Source organism: Acipenser ruthenus, chromosome 38, assembly GCF_902713425.1.
Source record: "Acipenser ruthenus chromosome 38, fAciRut3.2 maternal haplotype, whole genome shotgun sequence".
Classification (NCBI taxonomy): domain Eukaryota; kingdom Metazoa; phylum Chordata; class Actinopteri; order Acipenseriformes; family Acipenseridae; genus Acipenser; species Acipenser ruthenus.
In genome coordinates, this window is record NC_081226.1 from 1,395,785 (window position 1) to 1,408,177 (window position 12,393).

Here is a 12,393-nt window from a genome sequence, read left to right on the forward strand (position 1 = left end):
TTTACAAGCTGTTTAAGATGCCTAATTAAAGCACAAAGTGGTCTAACATTTTCACACATGAGTGCCTATTCTTTCTATAGCACTGATTGCTGACCGAAAATTGAAATTCTTTCACACCCTGAGGTTTTCATGCAAGTAGGTGTGTAAAAGACATCTTGAGGGGCTCTAATAAATGTGCATATTACTATATTATAGTATACAAAGCAAAGTTCCCCTTTCAAGCTGTCACCTGCCTTCTGTATAACTGTAAGTGTTACTACCTTGTGTCTTGCATCAAAAAAAAGCATTTTATTTTCATGGTAAGTGAGAACGCTTGATTGTTCTGTATGGGTATATCAATGAGAAAACATCAACACCCTTCATCACGTTCTAATAAGCACCCCAGGAATGAAAACAAAACTCATTTCTAGCAGCTGTTAATAACCTGTCTCTCTAATGAAGGAGTTCTGTCTGTGGAGCCTAATGCTGGGTTAAGAGCCCTGGACTGAAACTGCAAAACGTCACCTGTTATGGATTTTCAGCAAACGCAAAAGCAATCTCCTGTCCTCTTTCTTTCAGTGCAGCAAATACCAGAACCAGAGGACGCAGTTGGAAATAAAATGCTTTACATTTCTTGCGTATCCTTTTTCAAGCTCTCACAATGCGTACATCACAGCAGAGGGAGGGAGTTAAAAGAGTACAAGAGCCTCCCTTTCTCTGCTCCACCAGCACAGAGCAGAGGGAGGCGCTTAAGAAAGTATAAGAGCATCCTTTTCTTTTTCTGTTCCACCAGCACAGAACTGAGGCATGCTGTAAAGCATAGAATAAGACTACTGTTAAAGTAGCCTTCTTGTAACTAACAAAGTATTTAAATTAATTGTCTCTGCCATGCACATCCATTCATTAAATAGGTTTCAAATGTGCATTTTAGCAAACATGTAATAACCAATGAGGTTCTTCCCCTATTGACTGCCATGCTTTCAGCCAGTAACATGCTTTCACCCAGAAGACAATGCTGGGGTAAAACGACCAAGGAAGTAAAGCAGGAACAGGCTTCATGGACGGCAGGGCATTCTGCAACCCAGATGTCTTATTTTAAACTACGCCTTTGAGACCTGTGTAGCTGATGGCAGTGCAAAATGGGTGTGGTTTTTTGGAATCATTTTGTTACAATTACATTGAGTATATAACAAGGAAACTCCATGAACGTTCAGTGTAGTAATTATTCCAGGAATGAGGATGAGTTACTAATTCCCTTAGATCAAGATTAAGAACATTTACAAACGAGAGGAGGCCATTCGGCTGATCTTGCTCGTTTGGTTGTTAGTAGCTTATTGATCCCAGAATCTCATCAAGCAGCTTCTTGAAGGATCCCAGGGTGTCAGCTTCAACAACATTACTGGGGAGTTGGTTCCAGACCTTCACAATTCTCTGTGTAAAAAATTGCCTCCTATTTTCTGTTCTGAATGCCCCTTTATCTAATCTCCATTTGTGACCCCTGGTCCTTGTTTCTTTTTTCAGATCGAAAAAGTCCCCTGGGTCGACATTGTCAATACCTTTTAGAATTTTGAATGCTTGAATCAGTGTAGTCTTCTTTGTTCAAGACTGAACAGATTCAATTCTTTGAGCCTGTCTGCATACGACATGCCTTTTAAACCCAGGATAATTCTGGTCGCCCTTCTTCGCATTAGCATTTACTTGGCAACACTGTCATTCGCTCAGTCACTGTGTCATTTATGAATGAAATCAAGCTGGATCCAAACTGAAATACTAACTCTGAAGTATATAAAAAACGAATTCAACGCTACGTATCTCAACACTTGAAGGAGCCCCCCACCCGACCCCCCCCCCCCCCCCCCACACCGAGAGAACAGACTGCCAGCACCACCAGCTCTGTAACTGCAGTTTAAGACTGACAGAGTTAATCACCGATTTTAGTTCCAAATCCCATAGCTAAAAGATCCAGATTACATTAGAATTCATTAGAAAGGTGCGGTGATGGATTTCAATTAGCCCCAGGATGAATTGATCAAGGCTAGGTTTTTGGTAAAAGAACGTCCCTGGAATCTATTTTTTGTACTGGAGGCTTTAAGATTCAGGATTCACTATTATTATTCAGGACTCTTTGTTGGCGTTTGCGTGGCCCCAGGCTAAACGAGACAGGCTTCTATATTAAAAAGAGCGTAGATGAGGAGTGAATCTTGGAGCAGCTTCCCAACATGTCTTTGCTACTGTGGCACCTCCATGACCTGCACCCACTATCAGGCCTCTTTTCTTTGCCTATCTCTATTTCTGTTAAACTGTTTGCATGAGTGCTGCTCACGCAATTTTGCCATGTTACAGTATCCCCCTTCCTCGAGAACATTTCGGTAGAAATGTTGCAATTCTCAATTTTCCTGTTTATTTTAGCCCTTCTCATTATGTCTCTATAAAAGTGCTGGCGTAGATAACCAAAGCTTATGAACTAACTCCTAATGGAAATCACTGCAGCCTCTATGGTATTGGCGGACTACAGCTAATTAAATAAAACTCATTGAAATGGAACTCCATTGTGTGCTGGGTATGTGCATACTCATGCTAAATGCAAAAGAACTTGTAATAAAATGTTCAATAGTTTTCTGTTTTTGTAAATACCCCCAAGTGACGTAGTCTGGGCTACATAATTAAGTGTAATCAATTTTGGCAAGTGGGCTACATACTGGATTAATGCTACATTAATGTAGCATTAATCCAGTGATGTGTCGTGAAATAATGCAGGTAAAATGTGCACTCCGATTGGCTGAAAGATCCTCAGGTGTCTATATTAACACTTATCACATATTAAAAGACAATATCGTTCCATTAAAGGTGAAACCGTTTCCATGTTCAATAAAAAGAAACTCCCATCTTAGAGACCCTTGTGCTTGTATTGCTGTCTCTGTGTGTGACTAATCATTTTTCTCCACCATTACTGTTTAGTCCCTTGGATAAACAGCCTGTCAATTGCATGTTTTTCTTTTCAGCAGCTGGGTTCAGTGTTGCTCCATCATTGCGGTGTCACTTCCCTTCCCTCCCCTCCCTGTTTTAATCTCTAGTTTCACACACACTCAGATTACAGGATCAGCCTGGCCTACAGACAGCAATTTCCCTCTCTCCAGGGTCCGGGTGCACACGGATCGCAGAAAACAAAGCATTTTAATTACTTTGGGTTGATGCCATGGTTGTTGGCCTCACTAAGATACTGCAAACATTCAGGGATGAGCAGCAGGTTTGAAGCATTGACATACTGACGAGAGGAAGTTGGTCTTTTTACATGGGTATCGTTCTACTTCCCTTTGCAATTAAAGCTTTGCAAAGTGGCATTTCACGAGTCAAGCTGGGTGAACATGTGACCACAAAGCTGTTGAGTCTGCTGTACCCAGAATGTGTCACAACACAGCAAAGCTGATGCAGGCATTTTGAAGTGCTCTTAAATGGGGTGGAAATCAATTGCGTGACTCATACATTCCCTTAATATTAAGCGCAGTGTGACATTAAACAAAGTGATATTATCAGTGGCTTGTTTCCATTGACTCCCATGATATTACGGTCGGGAAATTTCAATGCTATGATAATAAACGGGTTGTGATATTAAAGGGATATTAAGCGGATATGACCGTACTAATATGGCAACCATTTTAGGTCGCACGTCAATGTACAGGGTGCCATTAGATTAAGCCCAAGTAGTTTCAATTACACTGAAAATATGTAGTTTGTTCTTTAATTGGTTATGAGGTATTATCAGTTGTTGGGGTGGTGGTGGTGTATTTGGAAATCCGTACAATCTTCCCTCACAGAGATATGTTATATTTTGAAACTGCAAAACAACATTCAGCCATTTTGAAGCAATCATGCAAATGGGTAAACTGCCAAGATGCTTACCAGGAAGCCATTTGGAAGTACTGGAAACTAGATGGGCGATTGTAATGCTTCCAAGCTTCAAATCAATACAGCAAATAGTCATCATTTACAGGTGTTGACTGAGGATCGAACCCCAGCCCTGTAGGTTACGTGACGTTTTTCTGTCTCTTCTGCTTAAAGAGCTGGGTGCATTCCCAGAGCAGACAGACTGCTTAGTGTTACTCAACTCAGTGAGCTAAGAGGCAGTTCATTACAAGTTACATACTTATGTACTGTTGGGAATTTAAGGGTTAAACTGTATGTCTGAAATAAGGGTTCTGAAGGTTATGTGTTTTGCAATCTGTGGTATGAATGTGGAATTCCACACAGTTCAAGAGGCACATTTGTTGTATCAATTTAATGCCTCCTTTGTCCCTTTAAAGATTTTTTTTGGACTCTGTTAAGCAGTATGTATTCTTTCTTCAAAGTACCAGGGAATTTTGCTAAATTCCCCTATAGGGAAGTTGAAAATAAGCCAGTGGCTGAATGTGCTGTGTTGAGAGCTGCACATTAAAGCCTCTCTCCTGGGCAGTTTATTGAGTCAGGGCTCCATCATTTAGCTTTGTCTTGGTGCAGACATGGCTTCTCAATCTTGTTGTTTGTTCTCTGCTCCTGCACTGTGCTTGCAGCCCGCACAGAGCTCAGGGAATGGGAGGAAACAGAATAGTAGATGGCAGGTATTAAATTTTAATTGTGATGTGTTGTTTCAGTGGCAACAGCGACCTTCACACACACACACACACACACACACACACACACAAAAGGACTTTTCAATTTCTCTCTCTCTCTCTCTCTCTCTCTCTCTCTCTCTCTCCAGCTTTTACATTAAACGTATAATCACAATCTCAGGAAACTGACCTATTTTAACAACAAATTGCTTTGTGATTTGAAAACTTTATTCAAATCAAATGTATATCTTTAATAGATCAATATACACTGCCTGGCAATTTAATTAGGACCTGTACCTCATATCGTGTTAGGCTAGTGCTTGCCCTGAGCCTTGACACCACATGGTATAGACTCCCCCATGGTGCTGGGAAGTTCAGAGGTATGTTATTCTATTTCATGAATATTTCACACAATTGATGCAGATAGGTAGGCAGAGGCTCGTTATGAGGAATGTGTTTTTCAATTTTGTAGCAAACATTCTCAAATGGATTAAGGTGGTAGCTCTGATCTATAGCCTATAGCCTTGAAAGTAGCCATTCTCATCAAGGAACAAGTGCAGCATTGTAGGTGGACTTGACTTGAAACCAATGGTTAAGTAAACTACTGCATTCTTTTGATCCTCCAGATTTATGAAGGGACCCAGTATATACCAGGAGAACAAAATCCGATCAGGAAACGGCCTAATAAAGTGGGCCAGCTATATATATACTTCTCGGTTCCCAGCAAAAAGTTGTCATTCACTGAAAGTTGCCAATAAGCGAAAAACACCCATTTTCAAGTGTATTTATATGGAACAACTATATATACTGTAGTTATATAAACACGGTACCCAAATGTGTTTTAAATGTTACAGTGTTAAAACATTGAGAAACACGAAATACCCAAACATAGAACTGTTTACTTTACATGTGTGTAAAACAAAAAAAGGGAGCAGGCTATACAAACAGTACTACACAGCAATGTAATACAAGTGTCCTTACAATGAGTAAAGCAAACATGCAAAAATATGTGTTGTACTTACAATCAATTCTAAAGAACACCATTTTAAAATAAGAAATTGTCCAACATTGTCTGCTTTTTACGATGTACCACCTCCCGCTGTAAATCCATCGCAATGTTGCGTGCAGCTTTGTAGGCAGTTGCAAAGCCACGATTCTGGCATATCGTGTGGAAAATGTCCACAGCACGTAACTGTTCTTGGAGTGAAGGCTTTTCAGGTTCCTTGTCTGATGCAGTACCCTGTCGATCTTCAACCTGTGGGTGCTTGGCAGCTCCGACTGCCTCAAGAAGATGTGCTTCAGTGAGCTCACCTGTTGTCATAACTCAGCCATGACTCAGTCTGCCAGAAATGCGCAGTTGTAAAGTCAGTGTGTTATGAAAGCTGCATGAAGTGCGCTCTGTAGCACTAGCAACTAGTAATAAAGTAGTCAATAAGCGGCGTGCAGTTGCTAATATCAGAATTCCATTAACATTAAAGTCCACGGGACGGGATTAGTTCCTGGGAAGATGTTGTTAATAACCGAAAGTTGTCTTTATCAGGGTTGTTAATAACTGGCATCTATTGTGTATATATATATATATATATATATATATATATATATATATATATATATATATAGATAGATAGATAGATAGATAGATAGATAGTGGGTGGTCCCAAGTCCCAGCCTGTTCTGGTTCCAGTTTAAAGAATAGCTGGATAGGTAAGACAAAGTTTGGGAATGAAAAAAGGCCATTCAGCCCATCAAGGTTTGTCCCTTGTTAACATACCATTCTCCCCAACTGGTGGGGGAACTAATTTAAAAGCACAGAATCTAGTCTTTTTTTTTTTTTTAAAAGGTTCCCAGTGTTTTAGATGCTACTACGTCACCTGCTGGCTGTTTCATGCATTTATAACTCTAAAAAAGTGCTTCCTACCTTCTGTTCTAAACTTTTACTCAGCTTCAATTGTAAAAGGCAGTGTGGTCCAGTGGTTACAGTCCAGGGCTTGTAACCAGAAGGTCACCGGTTCAAATCCCACCTCTGCCACTGACTGACTCACTGTGTGACCCTGAGCAAGTCACTTAACCTTTTTCTGCTCCATCCTGCTGAAGAGATGTTAAATCAATGTCCTATTGTAAGTGACTCTGCATATAACGCACAGTTCACAGCCTGCCTCTGTAAAGCTCTTTGTGATGGTGGTCCAGTATGAAAGGTGCTATATAAAAATAAAGATTATTATATTTATGCCCCCTGTTCTTCTCATAGGTCATATATTAAATATACAGATATGTGAAAGAATTGTAGCTCTAATTAACAGAAAAAAATGCGCTTCTAACAATTTGAAGTAAAAACAATCTTTGCAAATCAGATTCCTTTAACAGGGTGGCAGAAGCATTCATATAGATAAAATGATTGTGAACATGGCAGTTTCAGTGTGACCCCATCCAGCTGAGCCCCAGTTGTCTCCTCTGCTCTCTCAGTAGACAGTGTGTGAAGGGATGCTCTGGACTGCAGTATTGCAGGGAGGTGCTGAAGGGCCATTGCTCTGCAGGCTGTGGGGGGGGGGGGGTGGCAGTGTTGTCACTGTGAGAAAGTGGATTGCTGGCCTCTGCCAAACACAGTAATGCTTTCTCATCCCGGACACTGGCATGCCTATTGGGCTTGTCTCTTCTTATTACACAGAGTGCTTAATGAAGCGCTCCATCTCCCCTGTCCCTCTCTCTCTCTCTCTCTCTCTCTCTCTCTCTCTCTCTCTCTCTCTCTCTCTCTCTCTCTCTCTCTCTCCTCTAAAGTTCAAAAGATCTTTATTGGCATGACAAGGTTTCACTTTCGTACTACCTTCCTTCTTTTGTTTAGTTCTTATTCCTAGTTTTCTCACTCACTCACCCACTTCATCTCTCTCTTGTTCTTTCTCCCCATTCCTCCCCCCTCTCTCTTCTTTTTCCTTCTCTCTTCACTTTAGGAACTTGACCGTTATTTGAATGAGCAAATCTCACAAGAGCTATGTTATGTGAAAATGAATCTGTTTTCTAACGATGACAAACGACTCTTGGTTAAATCCCGATTTGGATTTTTAGTCCCAATCAAATTGTATTCACTAAATATTTTGGTATCTCTGAAACGATTGTTCACTCTTTTAAAAAAAAAAAAAGGATGGTAAATTTTTTTTAAAAAGCAAGATGTCCCACAAGTGTAACCCAAAATATCTCTTTACTGCTAGTCAAGAAGAAATGCCCAACCCACATGACTACAAACCAGAACAGCACATCATTGCTAAAGCCAACAGAAACACAGACCATGCTATGTTTATAATCATTCGGTTCTCTTATATATAAGAGACTGGAAATTGAATTCAATAAAAAAGGAAATGCAGAGATGTGGAAAGCTTCACTGACATGTAATTGATTGCCACTTTGACGCCTTGCGTACTAATGTCAGCCATTGTGTTCAGTTTGCTCCCTATTGACATGCAGGCTTGGGGAACGAAGAGCACATCGGTTTAATAAAAGCATATTTATTCATTAGCCGATTAACAGAAGCATGCTTTAAGCTACACTACATGACCCTTACTGTGTTTAAAACATTGCAGACTGCCAGTCACTACCTTGCTATGACAGGGAGCGTCCAATTTCTGTGCTAAATCACTTTGGAGAGAATTCCTTGCGAAATGTCCCATATTTGTTGGACTCAAAAGCAGCAGCTTTCCAATCCTATTAGATCTACGCATTCTAAATACAGCTGAGCTAGAGGGATATAATCCCTGATATATGCCCTTAGAATCTTTGTAACCGCATCACAAAAACAAATCAAACAAGATCACTCCGTCATCTATTAACAAAATGCTGTCAATTTCAACCTTTTTAATAAGATGTCAGTTGAGGAATGGCTAAATCAAAACATCCCGGAAAATATTTTTAATTGTGCACTAATATTATTATTATTATTATTATTATTATTATTATTATTATTATTATTATTATTAATTGCCCAGCAGTAGTGTTACATGTGCATTGCATGACAGCAGTTCTTGTGTCTTTATGAAGCGTGTCAGACTCTTGTGAGCCCAGTCGGCCGGTAACCGAACCCCACGTTCAAGCCAATGTTCTAGGGGTCCCGTTAAAAAAAAAAAAAAAACGGGGGCCCCTTTACCTGGACCCACAATCGTGTTGCCTCAGCCCGTCTGTGTGTCACACGCTACACAGTGAGACGCGACCGCAGCCTCGAGTCTTCACCCAGAGTGGTGTTTTCCACTCCTCCTAGCTCCCTGCACGAGTTTCCGAATGCATTTCGCTGTAATTAACACATGCTGCTAATTGTGGGATGATGCAGAGCCTCTGTGTGTGTCTGCACTGGGGTATAGTAAAAAAAATTAAATTAAAAAAGTGCTTTTAAAAAGGTCCTGTTTTGACTCTGTGCCTTTTATTTTACACCGGGGTTTGCAAACGTTATCTGTTTATTCAAATAAAAGTATACAGTTTTAAAAATGCGGTTTTGTACACTCATTTTATTGAGAAGATCATTGTTATGGAGGACTATATTTATAGAACGTTCATTTTAGAGTGCTTATGTGGAAGAATACTTAAAAAAAAGGAAAACCTAAATAAATTCAGCTAAAATCAATAAAAACGATAGTTAATTCTGCTGTAACATTGAAGTATATAACACTCTCCACATCAGGCATTACCAGCCAGTATACGACAATTTGGTTATAACAGCGCCCTCAACTTCAGTCGTATAATGCATGGCAACTTTTTTTTTTTTAATATAATTTTTTTTCTCATGAAAACAGAAAGTATTAGTTTACTATAACACAACAGAGAAGTGAAAAGACCACTTGTAGCATCTCTCAGCTCTGGTCTGCTAAGGATTCTGCCAGCCAGGGTTGCTTCTGCGTGATACACTGCAATTGTAATGGGTCCCAAATGGGATTTTGCAAAATTTCAGTGGTAAATACCTTCATCCATACAGCAACACATGTTGTAAATAACAATGAGTCAATACCGGGGAGGCGGATGTGTGTATTGTTTGCGTTGGTGAGTGAGCAGTGAGCCTGTGCTGTATTTCATTGTTGTGAACCCTTCGTTTGATTCCCCAGGTAACCGAGATGAGGGTCGGCAGGTTAATTAGGCCGCATTGGATTGATTTGTCCCGGAGAACGAGCGGGGAGGCCGATCAATGGAGAGGAGAAGACAGCGGTGCAATGATAAAAGATTGCTGAATCAATTCCAGGCGAAATTAAGTGATTGATTCAGAGAGGCAACAAAAGAAGCAAAACAAACGAGAAGCGAGCAGGCGATGGGCTTTCTTTGAGAGATAGGAGATGTTCTTCATGAAAGAACCAGCAGGGTTTTAGCAATTATGCTATTTATTTGAAATCCCTGCAGTTATTATAGGTATTGCCACGGCAGGGTTTGAATACTGGAATGCACAGCTGCATATCTTGTATTAAGATTCACCTTGTTATAAACTGGTATGAATTCTGTGAGGTATATTACGAAATCTACTTTTTCTCAAAGAATGTATGCAAAGAAGTGATAAATAGATGCAAAGTCATGACTGAATAGATCAGTGCTGTAAATCAGGACATGTAAGTGGGCAGGTGATGTAGAAGCCCTGGCATTACAAAATAAAAATATTATAAACTGCATTTATCATGGCTGGCACCATTGCTGAAACTATATTTCACAGCAATGCGGGCAATTACAGTATCTATTCAGGGATGACAAGATGTTTTGTAAGCAACTTGTCTGAGTAGGGTAAAATGGCCAACGAGGCTCCCTTTAGTAAAAGTATAGCAGTGTAATAAAGCATAGTCAAATCATATTAACATGGCACAAACATATTAAACTATGTTAAAAGCAGAGTATAACCATGGGAAAAGAGTGGGAATGTGCAAATGTACTATGGTATATGTTTATAAGAACCCCCACAATGTTTGGTACCCCATATAGCCTTCAGCAGAGAGCTATGTTTGGCAATGGGAGGAGGGGGGTTTCCTGATTACTCAATATACAGCAAAACCATAAAATCCTAAAGGTTTCCACTAAAAGACAGTGAGTGGCAGATATGCTATAGCAGTAAAAGTGGCTGTGACCTTAGGATAATGGACTAAGAGGCAGTGTCACTCTCCTCCTCTTAGTATTGATCAGCCTATTTGTCTTAGTCTGCAGCACATTCTCCAAGGTCAGGCCAGCGCTTGAAGCCCGTAACCCGGCCAGTCCTCTTCATGGGTTCAGCTTGGAGCAAAGCACTGATTATTCACATGCCATTCGATTTGGCTAATTTGCTTGATGTTCATTTAATCACTAACTTAAAAGGGCTGCTGATTGTGTAAAGCACTGTACAGCTTCGGCCAAAAGTTTTGCAGCATCACCTACAGAATGAAATTCATTTTGCTTCATGAAGTCGAATGCAACCTGCTGAATGATGTTACGTTAACATATTGAACTACATACCGCTTTGTAGTTTTCCAGATACTTAACGAAAAACTGACTACAATTGAAAAATTTGACATTGAACCTGAAATACTGTGTTGCTATTAGACTTTTGCGATATCATGTTGTAGTTTCTTTGATTACACAATGTTTAATAAAAGATATAAATTACATGTATGTTTTTATATATATATATATATATATATAACGTTACTATATATATTATGTTACTCTTTATTTGTAGAGTATGTACTAATAATACCCTTCAATTTATACTGTTTATTTTTTTCAATTAACAGTATGCCACGCGGTCAGGGAACGAAAATATATATATTTTTTTTCCTGTCACAATGCATGAATGTAAATGTCGCAATAAGCTGGTCCATTGGTCTTGCGAATTTTAAAATTAGAAAAAATCCCAGTGCTCCCACAAACTGGTGCCTATCCACGGACCAGTCGTTGAGAAACACTGTTCTTCCCCACATAGATAGGAAAAATTTGAATCTCTTGGAATATTAGTAATTGAAGGATAGTGCAGTTTACTTACCTGCTACATGCAAGCTATCTTGCGATCTTAGAAAGCTGACTTCAGGCTACAAACATCTTTATATCCCTCATTACTGCAAAAACCACACAGTACAGTCTGGAAGAAACTCGCAGAAAACCACATGTTCAGATCTGAGCCAGAAAAGTAACCCTGATTTATTTTGTTTTAATAGCAAGCTTTGAGCCATACTTTACAAGGCTTGCTTTCATTGCTGTTACTTTTAGATGAACTGTAGATTTATAGTTTTTTAAGGATACATTTAAGGATTTCTAACTTCTATATAGCATGTTATTATGAATAGTTACAATGTACTTAATTTGTACATTTTTTGCATGATATAACCCTATTATTATTATTTATTTCTTAGCAGACACCCATAGCCAGGGTGACTTACAATTGTTACAAGATATCACATTATTTTTACATACAATTACATTATTTTTTGCACATTATTTTTACTGGAGCAATCTAGGTAAAGTACCTTGCTCAAGGGTACAGCAGCAGTGTCACCCACCTGGGATTGAACACACAACCCTCCGGTCAAGAGTCCAGAGCCCTAACCACTACTCCTCAATCCCGAGACCTAACTCTAAAACTAACCCTAACCCTAACTCTAACCCTAACTCTTTTCTGATACAATTGTGTACTTACATATATCATGCAAAAAGATTTACATGTTAAGTACATTGTAATTATGCACTATAACATTGTATTTATGTGTAAGTATACATGCATTTACTACGTAAATACCATGTAAATACACAGCAATTAGAGACACTTATTGTAAAGTGTTACCAATAAATGTTGTCATACAGGCCTAATGTCACACATTACAGTGTAACACTGTGCAAAATAATCTAAAAT